Source organism: Talpa occidentalis, unplaced genomic scaffold (assembly GCF_014898055.3).
Source record: "Talpa occidentalis isolate TD23 unplaced genomic scaffold, MPIMG_talOcc4v2.1 talOcc4.11, whole genome shotgun sequence".
NCBI classification, from domain to species: domain Eukaryota; kingdom Metazoa; phylum Chordata; class Mammalia; order Eulipotyphla; family Talpidae; genus Talpa; species Talpa occidentalis.
Genome location: NW_023601104.1, coordinates 1,415,553 through 1,440,845, shown reverse-complemented (window position 1 = coordinate 1,440,845; position 25,293 = coordinate 1,415,553). Strand labels below are relative to the sequence as shown.

Below are 25,293 nucleotides of genomic sequence, written 5' to 3'. Positions count from 1 at the left end.
CAAAGCAGTGATGAGTGCCAGATGAGCAAGGATGAGTGCCAGAGGAAAGGAGCTGCTGATATCTACATTATTTTGGAACAGGCTTTTCTTTCTAGTCCTGAGACCCAAGTGCACTGAACAGAGTTAATTGATTCACTGTCCTTTTGAGGACTTTGAGAAATTGTTAATTTGTTAGTCAGCTAAAATCCAATATGGGATCTCTTCCATCTGTCACATTTTGGATCTGTGATGATAACCCAGGCTCAAAGAATAGACAAAATGAAGAAAACTGATTTTCTTTGTATCCTTTCTGTTAATTTGATCTGCTTTAAACTATGTAGTTTTCCTTTTGCCGATAGCTGCTGGCCATTCAATACAATCTCTCCCATGCAAGGAAAGCAGCAAAGGAATTTTTTCAAAGACTGCCAAAATTCTGTAGGAATAAAAGATTCCCTCTTTTTTTCGTAACATATCCATGATACTCCATGCACATAGGACAAAGTGGTTGGAGCTGCGTGTCATCACTTTTGCCGAGTGCTGTGTGTTTTTAATGTACATTCTCATCTCTGAGGATTATTCATTACAACGTGTACTCACACTTTCCTTAAATTAAGTACTCCTTCAATTCTCCCCCATTCTTCTTAACACACAGCAAGAATGTTCTATAAAAAGAACTGTGCCACCTACACTTCAAATGCCACTGATTTAGAAAGTCATTGATTGATTTTTCCTGGGGAATAAATTAGGCTTTCCCCTGAGAATGGGGAGTGGGGGAGAGGGGGGAATGTTAAGAATGAAGATGGCTGTGTCTTATGAGGAAATTGTTTATGCAGTTGCCATGGAAATAGCATGTAGGCATTCAGACTAGGAGCTTGTGATATGTCAGTATTTGCCAAATAGAAGTCAGGTATGAGTTGCAATCATTTTCTTTCTTGGTTCAAATTTAGCCCAACACGTGATTATGTAAAATACATGCCTGCTTGAATATATTTGCTTAATTTTTGTAGGAGACAGGCAATATAAGTTACCAAGTTGTAAGATCATATAATTAAGACAAATAAATCTAGGGGAAGTGATTTTCAGTAAATGATTCCTAAAAATGATACAACCAGGGTGCTCATGGTTGGGCTTTCTTTGACATTTGTAATTGACAATTTTTCCATATGAAACATTCACATTAGTGGACCTAATTGGTACTACCTATTTGTTTGTGAGTGGTATAAAATATTAGGAATTTATTCTTACTTTTAAGTGTTTGATTTCATTTTATAAGTTGAGTAAGACACAACGGGCAGTGTTTCTGACAGGACATCAGCTAGCTTTTAGTTTCATGCTTTGTAAGTAAGGGATGATAGAAAGCTAGAGAGCGCATATATGAATTTTGATGCTAAGGAGAATTTCACTAATTTTTTTTAAAGGATAATAACTTTTTAAAAAAGATTTATTTATTCATGCATACAAGAACCGGGGTACAGGCCAGATGTGTGGGAGGGTGAGAGGATTCACCAGAGACAGAGCGGAGAACAGAACAGGCAGACTGACTGAAACAGTGCTGAGGGGAGCAGCCGGTGAGACAGGGGAGGTCTGCCGCGCCTTGTGGGATTCTCGCTGGCTGGCCGGGATCGAACCTATGCTGCAGAGGTTACGGACAGCTACACAGCGCTGTGCTCATCTGCCTGAGCCACCAGGGGAGGCCTGAATTTCACTAAATTTTTCATAGTTTGAAGTTTCGTCACCAATTCCAAAGGTAATACAGACATTGCAAACCCTGCTTGCAACTACAACTTTCTACTGTACACACAAACCGGAAGAACAGGAAAATCTAAAAATGTTTAGAATATGCTCTATTTATTGAAAAATGGAGTGTTACCCACTAATTCTGTTACCTCATCTTTTCGTGTCAACTTTGTCAGCTGTTTGATAGCCTATGTATTTTCTCCTCTTAGATTTCTCCAAGACATATGCTTTGTAAGTAGATAGCCTAGAAACTTAATGTCTTATCAGAGCCCTAATTGCCTAGTCAGATAGTTTTTTAGAGGAGGCAAGTTTTTAGTTAAATTTAAAGATAAAGGTATCAAAAGTTTTTTTTTTTAAGATTTATTTATTTATTTATATAAGCACTGGGTACAGTCAGAAGCGGGAGGGTGAGAGAATTCACCAGAGCCAGAGCGGGGAGCAGAACAGGCAGAAGGACCAAAGCACACTGCTGAGGGGAGCAGCGGGCGGCAGGAGAGGTTTGTCTGCACGCCATGTGGGACCCTCCTCTGGTGGCCCGGGGAGCAGCCGGGGATCGAACCGGCTCAGCAGAGGCTGCGGGCAGCTTCGCAACCCAGCGCTCAACCGCTGCGCTACCAGGGAGGCCCAAGGTATCAAAAGTTTTAAAATTATTTGTACCTGGGCCTCCTTGGTGGCCTAGGGGTTAGGTCTCAGGTGCTATCACTGCTATGGCCTGAGTTCCATCCCCTGCTAGGGAGCTACCCACATATGGCGCAGCAGACCTCTCCTGACTCACCCGCTGCTCTCCTCAGCAGTGTATTTCAGTAAATCTGCCCGTTCTGCTCCTAACTCTGTATCTGGTGAATCATCTGACACCACCCCCCTCCCGCCCCCAGCACCTCTGGCCTACACCTCTATCCTTCTATGCAAAAAATAAAAATTAAAAAAAAAAACACAAAACTTTTCAAAGAGGCCACAATCATGGAGTGAAGTCACCCCAGTCCTCTTAAAAACACCACTCTAAAATGCCTGGGGTTTGCTTCAAACCAGTCCAGAGTGAAGTTGGGTATGTGTGTGGTGATGGTGGTGAGAGTACAAAGGAAAGACAGGTCATTTTTTTTGGTAAAATTGTTGAGATGGATAATGAATATATGAAGATATATAGGTTCACTGTATCATTCTATTTTTTATGTACAAGTGATATTTTTTATAACTTAAAGAAATGGGAAAATAGTACCTTGCCCCCCCCCCTCCCAAAATAAGCAGTCCTACAAATTGGTATGAAACTCACCATGGAATTGCAGAGCAATGAGCACCCATGGCTGCACAGAAGGGTGACCTGGCTGGGATGTCCATGTGGGCATGGGCACCATGCTGGGTCGTCTTCTCTTGGAGCAAGGGGTGGGGCTCATTGCAGACCTTGAACACGTTCTCACTGTTTCTAAAGCTGCACCCCAGGTAAAGTAGACTGCACATTGCTCAAGGCCTGCCCCATATCTCCCTGGGCAGTGCAGTGATGGCCTCCAGGCTGTCGTTGTCTGTGTACTGCACTTCTTGATGATGTGCAGGGGCCTCACAAGGATCTGGTTGTCGGTCAGCTTTATGTAGTGGAGGACAGCATGCTGGGACTGAATGGGCTCTATGACTTTATCCAAAACATTATAAGCAAGAGCACAGCTATTTGTTTTGGAGTAGATTTCCATGGTTTTCCTCATTGCTTGCAGGGTTCCGTCAGTCAGGCTGGCTTCTTCATCCAGAGCGGTGTTCTCCTTTGGGAAGGGTAACTTTCTATTATGCAAAAACACTTTGATTTTCTCCCTCACAATATCAAGACCTCTGTCACTTGGGTCTTTGAATTCCAAAACTGTTTCCTTTAGTGCTGGGCCCAGTAGGACTCCTACTAAACGCAGGATGGCCGGATGCTACTTGTTTCCAGTTCCTGGGAGGGGCCTCAGTTATAATATTGGGCATATTTCCTTCTCTGGCAAAAACCTCCAACTAATAGTATCTTCATTTCCACAATTTTATTCAACTTGACTGGCCTTTCTTTTTAGATCCATAGCAGCCCATAGTGGCCAGTGCTGCCCTCCTGGGGACCTTGCTGGGGCTAGGGTAGGGTTCGGAGCCCCATGCTCATCTGTGCTACCACCATTCTCCGGCACCTCCATCCTCCCATTGCCTCTTCCTGAAGCCCTGTTCTTCCAAACTTCTGAACATTTCTTTATTAACCCGTATTTTGGTGTTTCTTGGTGAATGTTTCCTGCGCACTTCAGAAGAATGTATGTTCTGCAATTGTTCTATAAAACTTTCCATGAATGTCAATTAATTTCAGCTAATTGGTGATGCTTAGCTCATTCTGATTTTTTTAAAAGCACTATTATTTGCTGAACGTCATTTTAATGTTTACAACTGTAATTGTAGATGTCTTTCTCTTTTCAGATCTTTACAATGCTGTACAAATCTGTACAAAACCATCTTTTTATATTTTGAATCATATGCGCATTTCATTTTCTCGGTAGTCTACTTTGACAGTTTAACCACTCCAGTTTTATTTTGATGTTTTCATATTTTATGTTTTTCCTTATAACCCACCTATATCATTATATTTGAAGTGAGTTTCTAATAGATACCAAGCAATAAGGTCATGATTTTAAAATCCAGTCTCTTAAATGATGTGTTTTTACTACTTGTACATAATGCAATGGACATGTTTGGTTTTAGGTTTACCATTTGTTTTCTGTTTATTTCCTCTTGTTTTTCATTAGGTTTCTTCTTTCCTGGCTTATTTGAACAACTTTTGATATACCATTTGCCTGTTGTGTTTAGTATATGTCTTTGTAAAAAAATATATATATATAATAGATGTTCTAAGGTTAAAATGTACATATTAATTAAACTTTTACAATCTACTTAGAATAACTTTTTTACCACTTCAGGTGAAATGTGGATGCCTCATCACCATATATATAGCTTTATCTTTGTTCCCTTCAGGTGTAGTTACCTTATGATATTACCTACATGTAATGAAAACTCCGTCAGGTAATATTAATTTTTTATCTATCAACAATTTTAAAGGATTTAAGAGGAGGAGGGTACTGTATTATATTTATCCAGATGTTTACCATTTATCTTTCTCATTCTTTATTCTTAATCTTTCAGATTTGCTTCTGATAGCATTTTTCTTTGTCAGTGATTCCTTTTTAGCATATTTGTAGGCAACCATGTTCTCTTACTCTCCTTCATTTAATGTGTCTTTTTTGACCTTCATCCTGAAGAACGTTTTTTGTTGTGCATAGAATTCTTGTTTGACAGTTCTTTTCTATCAGGATTTTAAAAGTATTGTGCCACTTCCTATTGTCCTCCACTGTTTCTGATGAAAATTCATAGTTATTCAAACAAATTTCCTAACATTGTTGCTTATCTTTGCCTGGTTTGGTGATACGATTTTTTCTTTACTTTGATTTTGATGTCTATGTTTTTCTCTGAACTTATTTGTTGAGTTTCTTGAGCTTTTTTAACCTCTGGATAAATGTCTTTTGCCAAAACCTGGAAAATTTGGGGCCATGATTTCTTCCAGTCTTTTTGTTGTTGTGGGTTTTTTTTTTTTTTTTTTTGGTGCACTGTATTCTTTTTCCTTTCTTTCTGGAACTCCAGCCACATTGATGATAGAACTCTGGTTATTTTTCCACAAGTCCCTCAGGTTCTCCTTTTTGTTGCTCATGTTGGTTAAGTTTATTTCTCCCTATTGATTGTTATTTGTAGCTTCTATTTCTTTGCTTAGATTTTCTAGCTTTTCATTTGATTCATGAGTTTCACCCTTACATGTTTAGGTTTTGTTTTTTTTTTTTTTTGTTAAATATTTATTTATACACGCACTGGGTATAGTCAGAAGCACGGGAGGGTGAAAGAATTCACCAGAGCGGAGAACAGAACAGGCAGACTGACGAAATACACTGCTGAGGGGAGCAGCGGGCGTGGCAGGAGAGATCTGTTGCACCATGTGGGACACTCGCTGGCAGGCAGGGATCGAACCTGTGCTGCAGAGGCTGCGGTCAGCATCGCAGCCCAGCGCTCAACTGCTGCACCACCAGGTCAGGCCCAGGGTATTTTTTTAATAGACAGTTACTCTCTTTGTCAGATAATTCCACCATTTATGTTATATTGACATTGACATTTGTTGGTTTCTTCTCTCAAGGGGTTCTTTATTTGTCTGGTCAATTTGAGTGTCCTGCTTGTTTTGAATGTTTGATATTTACTTCCTCTTGTTTTCATTCCTACAACATCTCTTGCCTACAGATTCTTACACCTGAAATATGACATGATGTTTACTTCCTTCCCCCTTTCCTTCCTCACACCCCAGGCATTTAGCCTTTACTTTTCTCTGATCTGATAATTTATTTCATTGTCTCAAAAAAATATTTATTTAGTATTCACAAGTGAAATTACATATCTTAGCACTGAGGACCCATTAATGAATATCACACAAAAAAATATTTAGCAAGAGGAAGTAAATATCAACAATAAACCTAAAAAATAAGTTGTATTACCCATAATAAATTTTCTATGGACAAAAGTATTGAATGTAATATAGTGGGATATAATATAGTGGCAGTAGTAGACAGAATGGACAGACTATTTTAAATAGTTTGGCAAGGATAGAGCTCAATGAAGGGAGATATTTGAGCAAAGATGTGAACCTATTCTTTCTAGCTTCTAAAATTTCATTGAAATATCTCATTTGATAATGTCTCCTCTCTTGTTCTTTATTTCTTTACTAATTATTACAGTGAGGTTTTTGAACCAAGAAAAGTGAGTATGTCCAATCAAAAGTTTTGTAAGAACACGTCTACAAACACTAAACTGAAGATTGTTTATATAATCAATGGTTGTTTATCCATCAAGATATTTCTTTTTATATTTTCCACTGTGAAATAAAAGGAAATTTTTATAATGCAGCGATAGTCATTTGCTGCTTGTAATTTCTGAAAATTTTCTAATTATATGTCCTCTTTGACCTAGACCCAGAATAGTTTCAACAACTTTGCTAATAAAGGGTGCCAGTATTTTTTCTTATTTATTTATTTTTATTGAGGTAAAATTGACATTACATAAAGGAAACAATTCAGTGGCATTATTTTATTCACAATGTTATACAACCACCAACTCTGCCATGTTCCAAAACATTTAATTAATCTGAAAGGAAACCCTGTATCTGTTAGGCAGTCATTCCTTATTCATAACTGCCCCTAGCCCCTGTCAACTCCCATTCTGCTTTCTATTGCAGAAATATGGTTTTACCTATATTCAGTATTTCATATACCAAATGGAATCATACAGTATTTGGCCTTTTGGACCAGATTATTTATTTTTTTACTTAGCATAATTTTTTTTGAGTTTTACCCATGCTGTATCTTACATCAGTTAAGATTTCTTTTCTATTGCTGAATAAATCCTGTTATATTTATATATCATATTTTGTTTATCTATTCCTCTGTCAATGGACACAGGTTGCTTCCACCATTTGGTTATCGAGAATAACATTACTATGACCAATTATCTGCTCAAGTCCCTCTTTTTGGTTGTTGGGTTTATGTTTCTAGCTGTAGAATTCTAGCCTGTAGGATAATTTTATGTTTAACATTTTGAAGACCTGCCACACCCTTTTCCACAGTGACAACACCATTTTTAAATTCCTGCCAATGATGTATAAAATCCACATCCTCACTAATCCTTGTTATTCTTCGTTTTTGTGATTATGACCATCCTACTGGATTGAAGTGGTAGCTTGTGGTTTTGATTTGCATTTTCCTCATGGCTGAAGATGTTGAGTACTTTTTGTTTGTTGATCATTTTGTGTCTTATTTGAAGATGTTTTCAAACCCTTTGCTCTTTTTTTAAGTGGGTTGTCCTTTTCTTTGTAAATTATCAAAAGTCTGATAATTTTGTAATGATACAAATCATTTATTAGCTATTTGATTTGCAGATATTTTCTCCCATTCTGTAGGTTGTCTTTTAACTTTCTTGATAGTGACTTTTGATGCACAGAGATTTATAACATCTGTTTTGTTGTTGTTTGTGCTTTTAGTGTCTCATGTAAGTACCTATTGCCAAATCCAAACTAGTGAAACTTCTCCCAGTTTTCACTTACGTTTTATAGTTTTAGTGCTTACACTTAGGTCTCTGATCCATTTTGGGTTAATGTGATATAGGGGTTCAGCCTCATATTTTCAGATGTCAAGAGTAGCTGTACTAGCACTATATGTTGAACAACCATTCTTTCCCCCTTTCAATTGTCGTGGTGCCCTGGTCAAAAGTTAGTTGACCATAGATTTATGGGTTTATTCCTGAACTCCCAATTCTATTCCATGTTTGTCCTTATGCTAGTACCATGTTGTTTTGACCCTGTAGGTTTGTGATGTTTGAATTTGGGTATTGTGAGTCTTCCAACTTTTAAAATTTTTTTCAAAATTATCTTGGTTATTCAGAATCCCTTGAGAGTCCATATATATTTTACAATCGGCTTGCCAACTTCCATATAAAGGGCATCTCTGATTTTGGTAGTGATCACTGTCATTGGGGGTGGGGGGATTATATTGCCATCTTAACAATATTTATTCTTCCAAAATGTGAATATGGGATGTTTTTCCATTTATTTAGGTTTCCTTTAATATTCTCATTAATGTTTTGTAATTTTTAATGTACAGTCTTCTTCTTTCTTGCTTGAAATTATCCTGAAGTATTTTCTTTTTGATGCTATTGTGTAGAATTGTTTTCTTAAAATCATTTTCAGATTGTTCCTTTTTTAGTATATGGAAATGAGGTCTTATATCCTGCAACTTTGCCAAATTCATGTATTAGCTTTAGAGTGTGTGTAAATCTTTAGGATTTTTTTAATTTATAGGATCATATAATCTATGAGTAAAGATAATTTTACTTCTTCCTTTTCAGTTTGGATGCCTTTTTTTTTCTTGTCAAAAGTTCTGATTAGAACTTTCAGTACAGTGTTGAATAGAAGTAGTGAAAGTGGAAATCTTTGTCTGCTCTTGATTTTAGAGGAAAATCTCTCAAGTTTTACACCATTGAGTATAGTGTTAGGGATGGATTTTGCATGAATACCCTTTATCATGTTTTTCACTCCCACCTTTAACATATGAATTACTTCACATCCTATCTAGCATGTCATTTTAGCCAATTTAATCAGTTTGTAGTGGTATTTTATTACAACTTTAATTTGCCTTTCACTGATGACTAATGGTGTTGAACACTTCTCCATATACTTGTTGGCCATAGAATCTGTTCTTTTACATTGAAAATCAATCTCAGTAATTTGCCTTATATAAATATATATTCAATGCAATAGGAGTCAGGTCCTTTTAATGTTTAAAAACTCTAAATTAAGTTTTTATTATTAATGTGATTTAGAACTGTGAATCTACAGTAAAGGTTTGAAAAATTGTCTTATTAGGTAATGTATATGAACATTAATAATTTTTATACATTTAAGCATCTTAAGAACTAGGAGAAAATTCTTAGAGTATTGTTGATAGACAGGTAATTATAGCTCCATTTGAACATAGGTCAAAACTTTATTTTTTTTAATATTTTTTACATCATTGTTCATTTTTAAACAATGTTTGCTTTCTCCCCCACCCCTAGAAAAAGAATGCAATAAATGTTACTTATCAAAAGAAGTTAATGTTTTGTCAAGTGACATACACTTCTGAATGATACAAATGGTAAAGGTATGCATATTTACTTGTCAGCAAATGGGCGTCACTGTGTTTGGCTAATGTTCTAATAAACATCCTTGAAAATGGAGTTGTCTGCAGCTGGCTGTAATTAGGATTGGATTGTTTCATGCATCAGAAATGCTGAAGTTGCTTTAATTCCTGGGTGCCACAGCTTTCTAGTTATTCTACTCATTTCCTGCAACTTCAAAGTGCTCATCTGTTTCTCACAAAATATTTGAATGAGTACAGAAACATGTAACAGGTAGCCATTGTTATTAGCTGTTTTTATTCTCAGACATTGAAAGGTAGGATTAAAGAATGGCTCAGAAATCTTGTAGTAACATACAGAACTGTATTGAAAAGAACTGCATTGAAATAATGATGTTAAAAGACCCTGGGGGTGGAGAGAATAATAGAATTTGACTGGAACACTGTAAATCCCACAGTCTATTTTAGTTTAAAATATCTGACAGGGCCTTCCCGGTGGTGCAGCAGGTTGAGCACAGCACTGTGAAGTTGCCCACAGCCTCTGCAGCACCGGTTCAATCCCCAGCCGGCAAGGGAGAGTCCCACATGGCAAGGCAGACCTCTCCTGTCTTGCCCGCTGCTCCCCTCAGCAGTGCTTTCAGTCTGTCTGCCTGTTCTGCACCCACTCTGTCTCCGGTGAATCCTCTCACCCTCCTGCGACTCTGGCCTGTACCCCAGCTCTTGTATAAATAAAATAAATCTTTAAAAAAATAAAATACCTGACAATGATTGTCAACTGTTATTAACAGTTTCGTGACATTTGGAAATAAGTATTAGTCATCATAAGATTTTGGCATATGAAGGGATGTCCTATCTTATTTGCTATCTTTTTTAATGACATGTTCTTTGGCTTTTTTGGAAGAGGTAACATTTAGTAAGCATTTATTTGTCTTACATGGTGTTAGTCTCCCTTACATTATCTGTAATTCTTGCTGCAGTTTTGTAAACCCAATTTACAGATGAAATGTCGACTGACAAAGGATATCTTGCATAACTAAAGTCACTGAGCACAGAAAATAGTGATTTGAATTCTAGTTTGTCTCATGCTGCAGTTTTGCACTTTTCCTACCCAGTCCAGTCAAGATGGAGTTTCTGGTGTTTGAGGACTTCCACAGGCCAGTAGTGTGCATCTAGGGTTAGAACTATTGTAGGCTTAGAATAACTCTCTGTGCTTTCTACATGAGACCACACTTAAGTAGACTAGAAAGTGTAGTAAAAGAAGGTATTTTCATCTAAAAATGTGTGTAGTATTGTCCATTTATCTCTGCCAAAAGATATCTATTTGAAACTTCCACGATGGTACACTTGAGAACATGCTGCAGCTCCCCTTCGCTACTTCACATTCCTAAAAATAATCCTTTCTTCTCCTCCAAAATTTATATATAGTGTTCATCAGGCACAACTGTGAAGGGAAACAAAAAGCAAAATTGACCAAAAGCCATGACGAATGTCTGAAAAATGGATTGGAATGCATTTGAGAACCATAATCTAAAATAGGTGTGGGAGTGGAATACTGAAAAAGATAACGAGTGACTTGAAGGGAGCTTATATGTAGTGGCATAGATGGACCTAACTCTCTCTTTATTCATTTCTCTTTGGTGTGTATGATGCAAAACCAATCATTGGGGTGCTTTAACCACCAAGACAGTACCCCAGTATTGTCACTATCCAGAATATATAGGAAAACCACCCAAACTATCTATGTTCTCTACCCAGTGGCAAATTTTGCCACACCCCTAAAAATAGTGCTGCCATAAAAATATATACATCAGTCACAGACTGACAATATATCTCTAAGGTCTAAACAAAAATGAGTCTACAACACAAAATTCACAAAATATTTTTTTAACTGATACTATGAAGGAGAATACCAAACTTTACCAATGGAATAATAATCACGGAATCAAGAGTTAATATAGAAAGCAAAACAGAACTTGAGAATAAATATAATAAATATCTTCAGAGACATGCTGTATCATACTGCATTCATTAAAAAAAAGTTTAAAAGAGATTTTTGATGTTGAGGACAGTTTAAAAGGAAGGACAAAGAAATCAGGAAGGGATAAAGGTAAATTGAGAAAAGTGGAAAATATACAAATTCCAAAATCTTGTATTAGTTCCAGAGAGGAAAAAATAGAACAAAACTAGAGGAGAGAAGGGCTTCCCCGGTGGCGCAGCGGTTGAGTGCCATGCTGCAAAGCTGTCCACAGCCTCTGCAGTGCTGGTTCGATTCCCCGCCGGCCAGGGAGAACCCCACATGGCACAGCAGACCTCTCCTGCCTCACCTGCTGCTCCCCTGAGCATTGTCTTCACTCCGTCTGCCTGTTCTGCTCCCCGCTCTGGCTCTGGTGAATTCTCTCACCCTCCCACGCTTCTAACCTGTACCCCAGTTCTTGTATAAAATAAATAAATCTTTAAAAAAAAAACTGGAGGAGAGAAGTAGACAACTTTCTAGAATTAAAGAAAAACTTAAGTCTTCAATATAAAAGAAACAAGTTTTAAATATTGCTATATTTTATATTATTTGTCTCCTTACTTGAAGTTAATTTCTTGGGAGTGTTGTGTTAATCTTTGTATACACCTATCACTCTGAGCATATAGTTCTCACAAAATATTATTTGTGGGATTGAAGATCAAAAACAGCTAAAGAGGGCCTCCCTGGTGGTACAGGGGTTAAAGTCTCAATGCTATCAAGCTGTTGCCAGCCACTGGGTCATGAGTTCGATCCCTGGCCAGGGAACTGACCCACATGGCACAGCAGGCTGCTCCTGTCTTGCCTGCTACTCCCCTCTGCAGTATATTTCAGTAAATCTGCCTGTTCTGCATCCCACTTTGTGTCTGGTGAATCCTGTCTCTCTCACACACACACACACACACACACACACACACACACACACACACACACACACACTACTGCACCTCTGGCCTACACCCCAGTTATTTTATGAATAAAATAAAAAAGAAAAAAGAAACAGCTAAAGAAAAGTATGCCATCTGGCCAAAGTAGTCAGGAGATTGTGAGAAGTGATCAATGTTGAGTTATTGAAGAATGTGGGAGTTGCGCTGAACCTCATACCAGGGGCCCCAACAAAGTGGGTGCTATAAGAATGTTAAATTCCATTTTTATTTTTTTAAAGATTTATTTATGCATAGAAGAACTGGGGTACAGGCCAGAGGTGTGGGGGAGGTGAGAGGATTCACCAGAGACAGTGAGGAACAGAACAGGCGGATTGACTGAAACGCACTGCTGAGGGGAGCAGCGGGCGAGACAGGAGAGGTCTACTGCGCCACGTGGGTAGCTCCCTGGCCAGCCGGGGATAGAACACGTGCTGCAGTGGCTGCAGATAGCTTCATAGGATGCGTCTTTACCCCTTGTGCCAGCAGGGAGGCCTTAAATTCCATTTTTAAATTGCAGTAATTTTAAATTGGAGTGTCTTTGATTTTCCTTGGTTATAATAGTTGCACCTTCTTTCATTTTATGAATGATAGTGCCTTTTCACAGAGTAAATATACTGGAAACAAAATCATTTCTAGTCTATAAAATTTTCCTATATGTTCTTAAAGCAAGGTTGATGATAATTAGCCATATTATAAAAGTTGATAAATTCCAATGAAGTGATTTGCCTCTTATTCCTTTTATGTGCTTTTGGGGCCCCGTAAATTGTTTTCATTCTCGGAGGCTTGGCAGCTGATCTCTTTTGAGTAGGCCTATGCTAGCAATGGTTTTCTTTTTTTTTTTTTTTTTATTATTTTATTTATTTATTTTTTTTTATTAGATAATAAATTTTATTGTTATATTCCCCATACATTTGCAGCACCCCAATTCTGACCCCTCCCCTCCCGCCCCTGCCCCCCTAAAAGTGTCTCTGGTTCATAGTTTTTTGTTGATTTTGATTTTCACTTTCTTATAGTTATTCATTTTCCTGGTCCCTTATTTAAGTTTTCTAGATTCCTGCTATGAGTGAGACCATCCGGTATTTTTCTTTTTCTTTTTGGCTTATTTCGCTGAGCATGATCCCTTCCAGCGCCATCCATGTTGCTGCAAATTGCATGTGTTTATCTTTTTTGAATGCTGAGTAATATTCCATGGTATATATGTACCACATCTTCTTGATCCAGTCATCTATTTTTGGGCATTTGGGTTGTTTCCAAAGCTTAGCTATTGTAAACAGTGCTGCTATAAACATAGGGGTGCAGGTGTTCTTTGGAATTGATGTTTCTGTGTCCTTTGGGTAAATCCCTAGGAGTGGAATTGCTGGATCATATGGAAGCTCTATGTTTAGTAGGTCCAGAAATCTCCACACAGCTTTCCACAGTGGTTGGACCAGTTTGCACTCCCACCAACAGTGCAGAAGAGTTCCTTTTTCTCCACACCCTCGCCAACATTTGTTGTTGCTAGTTTTTTTAATATGTGCCATTCTCACTGGTGTAAGATGGTATCTCATGGTAGTTTTGATTTGCATTTCCCTGATGACAAGTGATGTTGAACATTTTTTCATATGCCTGTTGGCCATTTGCATTTCCTCTTCAGAGAAGTTTCTTTTTAGCTCTTCTGCCCATTTTTTGACTGGATTATTTTCTTTGTTGTTGAGTCTCATCAGCTCTTTGCAGATTTTTGTGATCAGTCCTTTATCATTAGTGTTGGGTGCAAAAATGTTCTCCCAGTTGGTGGGGTTTCTCTTTGTTTTTGTTATTGTCTCTTTTGCTGTGCAGAAGCTCTTTAATTTGATGTAGTCCCAGCTGTTTATCTTCGCCTTCACTATCACTGCTTTGGGTGATGTGTCTGTAAAGATGTCTTTGATGTGCAAATCACGTAGTGTTTCGCCTATATTTCCTTCTATATATTTTATGGTTTCAGGTCTTATGTCTAATTCTTTAATCCATTTTGAATTGATTTTTGTGTATGGTGTGAGGTAGTGGTCAAGCTTCATTCTTTTGCATGTAGCGACCCAGTTTTCCCAGCACCATTTATTGAACAAACTTTCTTTGCTCCAATGCATAGTCTTTGCTCCTTTGTCAAAGATTAGTTGACCATAAATCTGTGGGTTTATTTCTGGATTTTCTATTCGATTCCATTGGTCTGTATGTCTGTTCTTGTTCCAATACCATGCAGTTTTGATGATTATGGCTTTGTAGTATAGTTTGAAGTCTGGGAGTGTGATGCCTCCATTCCCTTCTTTTTTTTTCAGGAGAGCTTTGGCTATTCGGGGTTTTCTGTGATTCCATATGAATTTCATCAATAATTGTTCTATTTCTTTGAAGAATGACATTGAAATCTTGATTGGAATAGCATTGAATCTGTATATTGCTTTTGGAAGGATGGCCATTTTAATAATGTTTATTCTTCCAATCCATGAGCAGGGGATATCTCTCCATTTCTTTGTGTCTTCTTCTATTTCTTTTAACAGTGTTTTATAGTTTTCTTTGTATAGGTCCTTTACCTCTTTTGTTAGATTTATTCCCAAATATTTGATTTTTTTTGTTTCAATAACGAAAGGGATGGTTTTTTTGATTTCTTCTTCTTCAGATTTATTGTTTGTGTATAGGAAGGCTACTGACTTTTGCGTGTTGATTTTGTATCCTGCCACTTTACTGAACTGATTGATGAGTTGAATTAGCTTTTCTGTGGAGTTTTTGGGGTTCTCTATGTATAATATCATATCGTCTGCAAATAGTGATAGTTTGACTTCTTCTTTTCCTATTTGGATTCCTTGGATGTCTTTCTCTTGTCTTATTGCCCTGGCTAGGACTTCCAGTATTATATTGAAAAGCAGTGGTGAGAGTGGACATCCTTGTCTTGTTCCAGATCTTAATGGAATTGCTTTCAGCTTTTCACCATTGAGAATGATACTGGCTGTTGGCTTGTCATAGATGGCCTTTATGATGTTAAGGTATGTTCCTTGTATCCCAAGAATTTCAAGGGCTTTTATCATGAATGGGTGTTGCACTTTGTCGAAAGCTTTCTCAGCATCTATTGATATTATCATATGGGTTTTATATTTCTTTTTGTTGATGTGTTGGATAACGTTGATTGATTTTCGGATGTTAAACCATCCTTGTACAGCCTTTCATTATCAGACTACTCCAGTGAGTCTCATTCTAGCAGCTCTTCAGAACCTACTTCCTGATTCTGAACAGGCAGTCCATTAGAAAAATGGTTTTCTAAAAATGGTTTTCTAATGGACTGCCTGTTCAGAATCAGGAAGTAGGTTCTGAAGAGCTGCTAGAATGAGACTCACTGGAGTAGTCTGATAATGAAAGGCTGTTCTTTCTCAGGCCAGTACATCCTGACTCATGGAGAAGCCATATGTATACTCTGTGACAGAAGCAGATCTCTTGGACAAGAGCAGATCTGGCTTTGACTATCAAGTAAAGGGCCTAAAACTAGAATTATCTTATCCATTAGTGCCCAGTACCCACAGTACATTATAGGAATACACAGAAATATTTTAATGTCTTTCAAAATCAGGAGAAAAATGAACTTTTTTTAAAAATTTATTTATTTATTTATACAAGCACTGGGTACAGTCAGAAGTGTGGGAGGGTGAGAGAATTCACCAGAGACAGAGCGGGGAACAGAACACGCAGACTGATGAAATACACTGTTGAGGGGAGCAGCGGGCGCAGCAGGAGAGGTCTGTTGTGCCATGTGGGACCCTTGCCAGAGGCCGGGGATCAAATCGGTGCTGCAGAGGCTGCAGGCAGCTTTGCAGCCCAGTGCTCAACTGCTGTGCCTCCAGGGGAGGCCCGAGAAAAATGAACTTTTAACTTAGTGTTTTAACAGGGCCTCCCCTGTGGCACAGCAGTTGAGCGCTGGGTTGCGAAGCTGCCCACAGCCTCTGCAGCGCCAGTTCGATCCCCGGCTGCAGGGCGAGGGTCCCACATGGCGCGCAGACTTCTCCTGCTGCCCACTGCTCCCCTCAGCAGTGTACTTCGGTCCTTCTGCCTGTTCTGTTCCCCGCTCTGGCTTGGTGAATTCTCTCACCCTCCCGCGCTTCTGACTGTACCCAGTGCTTGTATAAATAAATAAATCTTTTAAAAAAAATGTTTTAACATGATGTTAATATTTAACAGTCATAATATGTCATGTTAAATTTTTTACGGAGACAGGACCACAAAGAAATGTCCAGGGCCTACAAAATATTGCCCTGCCTGATACCTCTCAAGGTTAACGCTAGACTGTGATAGAGTAGCAAGTTTCAGCAGACATGAGATGTTTAATCCATTTGTTTTCCCTCTCTACATCTTAGTGTCTTCACCTGTGTAATGAAGAGTTTAGACCGGGCAACCTAGGAGGGCCTCATAGATCAAGCATTCTTAAATGAAGTCCTGTGTCAGAGATTCTGGACAAGGTCCCAGCCAAAGCAGATCATCTAACATGACCTTATTGTGAACTCAGGCACTGTGCTAATAACCCTTACAGAACAGACCTGGTATCCACCCTGATTTTTTTGAGTCCAGTTAGACATACAAATTGGGAAATGATACAGAGCATGAGGTATGTGGGATTATAATGCAACTGGTAAAGGATTAGAAATAGTAAAATACTTTGTCTGTTGTAAGTACTCAGTAAGTATTTAAGGAATGGATAAAATAATGATAAATGTATATTATTAGTTTATTTTCTTAAGACAAATATATATCAGAAAAAGTATTAACCTATGGGATTTTTTTCCTATTATTGTCTGCAGAAAAATAGCAAAAAACATTTTGGAGATGGTTACACCAAAAGTATTTAAATCTCATTGTTACAAATCACAAGATTTGAAGATTAAGTCCAGAGCTCTTTTAAACTACTGCTATCTGTTTATTTATAAAGTTTTATTCTTATCTGTCTAATCCAAAATTTGTGCCGTATTAATAGACCTATATTTTTCTTACTTTTGCTGTATGTTGTTCATTTTTTTAAGATTGCCATTAGGAGATGGGCAGTCAATGTTTGATGTTTCTCCTATGCGCAGAGGGCCTCCCTGTCACACTACTCCAACCTTCTTACCTGCTTAGGGATATCATATCAATTGAAAATGGGTTGATTTAATGAATAACTGTAATGTTATTATCATGAACTAGGGACATACACTTGCTAGTTGCAACACCAGAGGACATTGGGTTTTTATCCATGAAAGAGTAGAATCTACAGCAGCCCGATTCCATCATCATAACTCCATCATCATAAATGCCCATGTGTTTTTTAATTTGGATTGTGAATAATAATGTTTCAGATTTCTTTTGAAACATCTCAAGTCATTTTAGCTGACAATGTATGGTGAAAAACTACAAGAGAAAGTAGAAGAGGATACTGTTTATGTTACTGCTTATGATCATTACCCATTTATCCTTTTATTTTCAATTGCTGGGAACTTGGTAGAATTAAAAGAAAATACTGATTTCCTTTTTTTTTCTTAGGATTACTCAGATACTCAGCTAAGCATGAATATTTAATGTACATGAACTCTGCCTAGCATTTAATAGGCAGCTATGGTTAGCTGTTTTTTCTCATAAAATGTAAATTTATTATGCCTTCTCAGGGAAGGACTTTCCATTTTTTTTTTTATTTTGTTGGTTTCATCATTTATGGAAAACAGGTCATGTATAAAATATTATTTCAAGTTTAAACATTGTAAATGCTGGAGATTTCATAACATTGTGCTTCATAATACCATTTCTGCTTTTATTTCTAGAATTACCTTTAACATAGCAGAAGTGTTTTTCCATCATGTCTAGATAGATGATGGTTTTTGTTTGGTGCTTGTTGTTTGTAAGCCTCTGCTTAGATAACACCATTGCACATTTCTGTATCAGAACAGATTATAGAAAAGCTTAATCCTGTTTTTTTTTAATTTTTAAAAAAAATTTTTTGCCAGTTTTTCTAGTTTTTTGTTTGTTTGTTTTATTCATACATACAAGAACTGGAATACAGGTCAGATGCATGGGAGTGTGAGAGAGTTCATCAGAGACAGAGCAGGGAACAGAACAGGCAGACTGACGAAGTACACTGCTGAAGGGAGCAACGGGTGAGACAGGAGAGGTCTGCCTTGCCATGTGGGACCCTTGCTGGCAGAGGCTACAGACAGCTTCACAGTGCTGCACTGAACTGCCTGCGCCACGAGGGGAGGCCCCTAACTATTTTTAGATAAGGAAACATAGAAGCTACAGCAGATAACAATATGACTAAACAAAAATTATTTTTACCATCTTAAGGATCTTCTAATCACCACTTACAGACCTTTGACTCTAAGCATTTGAAATTGTGGGCATTACAATTTATCTGAATGACTGTTCTAGTGTAACACTAGTCAAAGAAACATATTAAGTGTCTGCTGTGTATTGGCTAAAAATGAAATAGACTCCAAGAATAACGTAGTTGGGGGAATGTCCAGGCACCCATAAATGCACCTGCAAGTTAACATTCACACACCAGACTCTTAACAGGGGCAATGTAGTGTAATGCTTAAGGGCATAAACTTTAGAACTAGATTTTCTGAGCTAAAATTCCACCTTCTGTATTAAGTGACCTTGGCAAGTTGCCTCAGAGTGCTTCAGTTTTGTCATCTGTAAAGTGGAGGGAATAGATTTAAAATGTGGAGTTTTGAAATGCCAGCTAAGAACTTTGGATATGACATGCTGAGAAATAGGGAGTCACTGTAATTTCTTGAACAGGCAAGTTTCATGATGAGACTGAGGAGCAGTATTTTGGTGGCTGTATATAGATGGAGTGGGAGGTCCTAGTGGCAGAGACATCAACTAAGGGACTGCCAGCACAACTTAAGTGTGAAATAAGCAGCAGTGGATGTGTAAATAAATGGGCACGGCCAAAAATCACCATGGAGGAAAAAAGTCATCCAGATTTCATGATAGACTGGATATGTCTTTAAGCACCACCTTTTTACAATCACATGAATTAGCCAAATCGTAGACAATGCTGATGTAGCAGCTCAGTGGAAATCTCCTTGTAGGTGCTGTCAGAAATTACAAACTCTGGGGACTCCAGCTGGTAATGTGTGCATTCCCTTACAGCTTCCTTTGCTCCTTCAACACTGGAGAATGACAGGAAGTACTGGCTTCACCCTGTAGGAAGTATCTCTGCTGGAGCTGCTTACTGAACTGAATGCCTTTGTTTAGAATTAATTGACCATTCTACAATGGCATGTTCTTTAGAGCTTATTCAAATTAGGCAAATTTTAACCACATGATAAGTCAGAGACATCTCAATCTTCTTTTCAGCAAGGTCAACAGTGACTTTGAAGGAAAAAAGCAGGAAAGCACCATTAGACAAAAGCGCACAGTGTGTTAATAAAAACTATTCAAGAAAATTTTATTGCAATTTGAACACTGAATTGTATCAATACCTTTTCCTGTCTTGTAGTATTAGCTGAGCGACACCAGCCCTTTTCAGTCCATTTTATTGTAGGATGTAGGAATGTTAGATTTATAATACTAAGAAGTAGAAGAGTCTGGAATTAGAAGCCAGACAGTTTTTCAGTATCTGGTGTAAATTTCTTTTACTTTGGCTAGAGAGATCCTTGAAGTTAAAGTAGAATAAGAAATACTACTCTGTATTTTAAACTTTCTGAGGATATTGAGATATTTATTATTATTGAGTGATAAGGAATTAACCCTGACAAAAAAAGTAAAAAATAAGGACTAGAACTGGTTTAAGAGAAAATTTCCTTAAAATATATCCAGAGGAGTAGATATTGACACACAGGCAATCTTTATTGTTGTTCCATAAGAGTGCTTTATAAACCTAACAGATAGCAGTGTTTGAAAATCTCTTAGGTGAAGCTTTTGTTTTCCCTTTAAAATTGGTTAGATACTTCTAGCAAGTTTTTTTTTCCCCCAAGTTATGTTTATTGAGGTAAATAGGTTTATATCTGTACATCTTCTCTGGAGATTATAGGTTCAAATAGCTACAAATATACACTTGCACATGCTACCCCACCAGGACGCCAACTCTCCTCCACCTGGTTCCAGTGGGCCCCTCCCTCTCCACTACCCTTCCCCTCTCTGGCCTCAATTTTACAGTCAGATGTTGAGTTTATTATTGGTTTGTTTTTTTCTGTATTCTACCTATAAGATCATCCAGTATTTGTCTTTCTCCTTTTGATTTATTTCAGTTAGCACATCCATGTTATCACAATGGTAGGGGTTTGTCTTTTTTTTTTTTTTGGCTAAGTATTATTCCAGCATATGTGTGTGTGTGTGCGTGTGCGTGTGTGTGCGTGTGTGTGTGTGTATACACATTTTCCTGGTCATTTCTGTCCTTGGGCTCTTAAGCTATTTCCATAACTTAGCTATTACAAATAAGGCTTCAGTGAACATATGAGTATATATATCTGGCTGTTTTTAATTCACAGACAGAGCTATTATTTTCAATGACAAGGATCCAGTCAGTAGTTTTAGCTTATGTAACAGGACAGTCTTTGTAATTTTATTTTATCAAAAATTTCTTAATAGATTTAATTGAGTATTCTCTGTAGTCAAATAAATTACCACTCTTCCCTCCAGTCTGAGTAAATTGAATAGTAGCTAGTTTTGTAAGAGATGTAAGATATTTTTACAAGATCTTTGTCTTCACGAAAGAATTCATAAACTACAAATCCTTTCATTTAGCCACAGTATTAGAGACCACTATTAATAAAAAAAAAACACCAAAAACATGTTTTGTGGGATAATATTTGGACTACTTGCTACTATAGAGAAATCATAAGAAAAACCTTGAATTTGGATAAAGACAGCTCTAGCTTTATCCCAGCAGACTATCATTCAAGATGAAGGAGATATAGGGGCTTTACAGTAAAAATTAAAATTAAAAAAATACATCAAACCTGCCTTTAAAGAAATATTAAGGAAGCTGTTACAAAACAACAGATTTCATCTAGAGTCATAGAAGCAAAATTATACAACATAGAGGAAGAGGAGAGTAGAAATATAGAACATTAGTAAGTAAGGATAAAAGTCATCCATAGGTGTAGAGAAGGCATTTAATAATACATTTCACCCCTGCAGGGTCATGTCTTGGTGCTGATCACTCTAAGGTAAAACTCTGACTAGGCATGTGCTATTGCTCTCTGTTTAGATGGGATGGAAATTAGAATGAAATGGCATCTGGGCATGGGTGATTTGGTGGAGGGAGGAAAAAAAGAATGAGGGTTGAAGGTAAGAGATAAAACTAAGTTCTTACCAGGTAGAGTTGAAAGAACCCAGTAATTACTGAAAAAGTGCTGCAAAAGTGCTCTTTAGCAAGTGAAGGAAAAACTTATTCACAATGTACAAAGTTAATCAAGTGATAGAAGTGTGTAGAAATATGTTTTTCCTGAGACATTGTTGAATGTAGGCTAATTTCTACCTCATGAAACCAGTTTTGGCCATCATTTAGCAAGCACTGGCTTAATCATTGCTTCTTAAGCTTTCATGAACATAATAATCATTTAAAAACAGATGTAGTAGGTCTATTGTGGGGCCTGAGAGTCTGCATTTCTAGCAAGATCACAGGTGATACTGGTTAGTAGACCACATTTTGAGTAGCAAGAGTCTATAAACAGTTGTTCTGGGATTCCATCCAGCAAGATGATGAAAAGGGAGGGACAGCTGCTATACAGAACCTCTGTTGTTGTTGAATGGAAGAGTCAGACCCACATCTTGGTCTTAGAACCCAGGAGCGGCCCTGGGCAGGGGTGGGGGAGATGGACACACATGGCTGGTATGCAGGACTGAGAGTTCTACCTCCAGAGAATAAAAATCAAAGGATAATATCCATATATGGGGAGAAATCATTTGATAAGACACAGCATCTAATTAAGTTGAAAACTTAACAAGATGGAAATAGAAGGCATCTACCTAGACATAATAAAGACCGTATTTCATAAACCCAGCCATTATTATACTTAATAGTGAAAAACTGAAAGTGTTACCTTTAAGATCACAAGTAAAACAAGGATGCCCAATGTCACCACTTCTGTTTAATACAGTATTAGAGGTTTCGTCTAGACCAGTCTGGCAACAAGAAATAAGATGAATTCATATTGGAAAAGAAGTGAAACTACATTTTTTGCAGAAAATATATTTAGAAAACCCTTAAAGATCACCAAAAATCTGCTACATTTTATGTACAAATAATGAGCACAAAGAAATTCAGAACACAATTTATAATCACATTAAAAATTAAATACTTAGGAATTAACTAAGGAAATGAAGGACTTATACAATGAAAACTACAAGGCTCTATTGAGAGATGCATAGAGATGGAAATATATTCCAAGTTTATAGATGGGCAAAATACATATAGTCAAAATGACTGTTTTATCATAAACAACTTGTAGGTTTAATGCAATCCTCATTTAAATTCCAATGAAATTTTGAAAGGAAATAGAACAACAGAATACTAGAATTTATGTGAGCCATGAATACCCTGAATAGCTTAAACAATCCTGAAAAAAAGAAAAGTAGAGGCATCATATTACCTGATTTTAAATTAAATTAAAATGCAACAGCAATTAAAACAATAAAGTATGACAATAAAAGATACATGGATGTATGGAACAGAATTGAAAGCTCAGAAATGAATTCATACATATATCAATACCTAATTTATGGCAAAGAAACCACAACCATATATTCTGGAAGACTGCATAGACACATGTAAAAGAATTAAGTTGAGTCACTCTTTAATACCATGCACAAAAAATAAAAGATAAAGACTTAGATAAGAGACCCATAACAATAAAATAAAAGAAAACATTAGCAAGTTTCATGACATCAGTGATAGAGATGCCTTTGGGGACCCAACCCCAAAGAAAATAAAAATGAACAAAGTAAGAAAAAATAAGCATTTGGGATTACCTCAAATTAAAAGACACAAAGAAAAGAGAAAATATTAGTAGCTTTAAAAGATAGTCTGGAATGGGGGGTTGCAATTGTATGGGGAATATAAAAATAAAATTTATTATTTAAAAAAAAAAGATAGTCTGAATGGTAAAAGATAGTCATACATCATAGAATTGATAGGGGTTAATAGCCAACATATACAAAAAATGCATGCAACTTAAAACAAGCAACCCAATTACAACAGGGCACTTGAAGAGGCAATGAACCAAAGAGGATGTGCAAATACCAACAGATGCATGGTCACTTTTAATAAGGGAAATGAAAATACCAGCAGAAAGACTCTCAACAAGTGCTGGAAAGGATATGTAGAAGAGGAACCCTAATGTGGTGTTGATGGGAATGTGATTTGGTGCAGCCATTTTGGAATATGCTCTGGACTTATCTTAAAAAAACTAAAACTGGAAATACCATATGACCCAGTGATCTCACTTTTGGGTATCTATTCAAAAAACATGAGACCATTAACTGAAGAAATTACATACTTCACAATGTTTCCTGTGGCATTACTTACAATAGCTAGGATTTGGAAGCAATCTAAGTGCTTGTTGATAGAAGACTGGATAAAGATGATGCGGTACACACACCATTGAATACTATTCAACTGTAAGGAAAGGTGAAATGTTACCATTTCTATCAAAGTGGAAAGGACTCGAGGGGATTATGTGAAGCTAAATCAGCCAGAAAGACAAAGACCAAGGTTGACATTTCACGTATGTGAGTAGTATAAGGAAACAGCAGATGACATGACAAAGCACATGATTTATATACTGTCAGATATTGATAACCAAAGTGAGGTTTCTGATACTGCGGGAGGAGGGAGGGAGAAATTGTCAAAGGGAAATAAGGTATGGTAGTAGGGGGGGGAGATTACTGGTATGTTCAAAGTGTTATGTAGAGCCTCCCCTGGTGGCGCAGCAGTTGAGCGCCAGGTTGCGAAGCTGCCCACAGCCTCTGATCCCCAGCCGCTGGGCGAGGGTCCCACATGGCGCGCAGACCTCTCCTGCCGCCCGCTGCTCCCCTCAGCAGTGTACTTCGGTCCTTCTGCCTGCTCTGCTCCCCGCTCTGGCTCTGGTGAATTCTCTCACCTTCCCGCGCTTCTGACTGTACCCAGTGCTTGTGTAAATGAATAAATAAATCTTAAAAAAAAAAAAAAAACAAAGTGTTATATAAACACACACACACACACACACACACACACACACAGAATGAAGAAATCTTCCCCGATAAGCAAATAATAATTATTACTATAACTCCTGTCTCCTTACTCGTTGTTTGCCTTTGCCTATAAAATTAGCTGGCTGCCCTTTATTTTGTCACTTCAAATTATTTTATACTGCATATTTATTCTATAACAAAGAAAACTGCAACAAGAAGACATGCCCTCTCTTTAGTGGAAATTCCATGCTTCATCTCAGAGCAACAGAGCTTTGCCCTAGAAGATTCTCTTGCTGCCTCTGCTTAAAAGAAAATGGGGTCACTGAGAATAGTTGATGTGCAGAGGTCACTTTATGGTTCTGAGTGGAGAGTGGGTTTGAGAGGATGACCTGGACTATAACTTTGGTCAGTTTAGTTTCTTTGATTCTCATTTCCTAGGTCTATACAATGAAAATACTTGCCTGTGTAAGGTTGTTGGAGTCTTGAATAATCAGTAATAATTATGAAGCACCTGGTGTAATACCTACAGTATAGTAGATGTTCAGTAGTTTATAGTAAGCACCCCAGTCACTGAGTGGAATGAAACAACCATTAAAACCGATTTAATTATCTTAACAATAGGCATTTCAAATATTAGCCTTGTATCTAATGAGAAAAATTTTGTGAATTTTTTTATGAAAGAAAAGATTAAAATTATGTTTTGTTAATGTTTTTGTTTCTGTTTTGCTTCATTTTTCAAAAATGATTTATCATTTACATTTCACTGTAATTCAGAAATTAAATTTTAGATTTCTCAATA

General features: G+C 37.3%; 1 protein-coding gene and 1 pseudogene across 1 annotated transcript in view; one reads left to right on the top strand and one right to left on the bottom strand.

The window, feature by feature from the left end:
- Window positions 1-25,293, top strand: part of PEAK1 (pseudopodium enriched atypical kinase 1) — a 152,532-nt gene that overhangs the window by 11,902 nt on the left and 115,337 nt on the right. The gene's annotated exons all lie outside the window — the stretch shown is intronic.
- Window positions 2,983-3,863, bottom strand: LOC119239526 (replication factor C subunit 2-like; annotated as a pseudogene).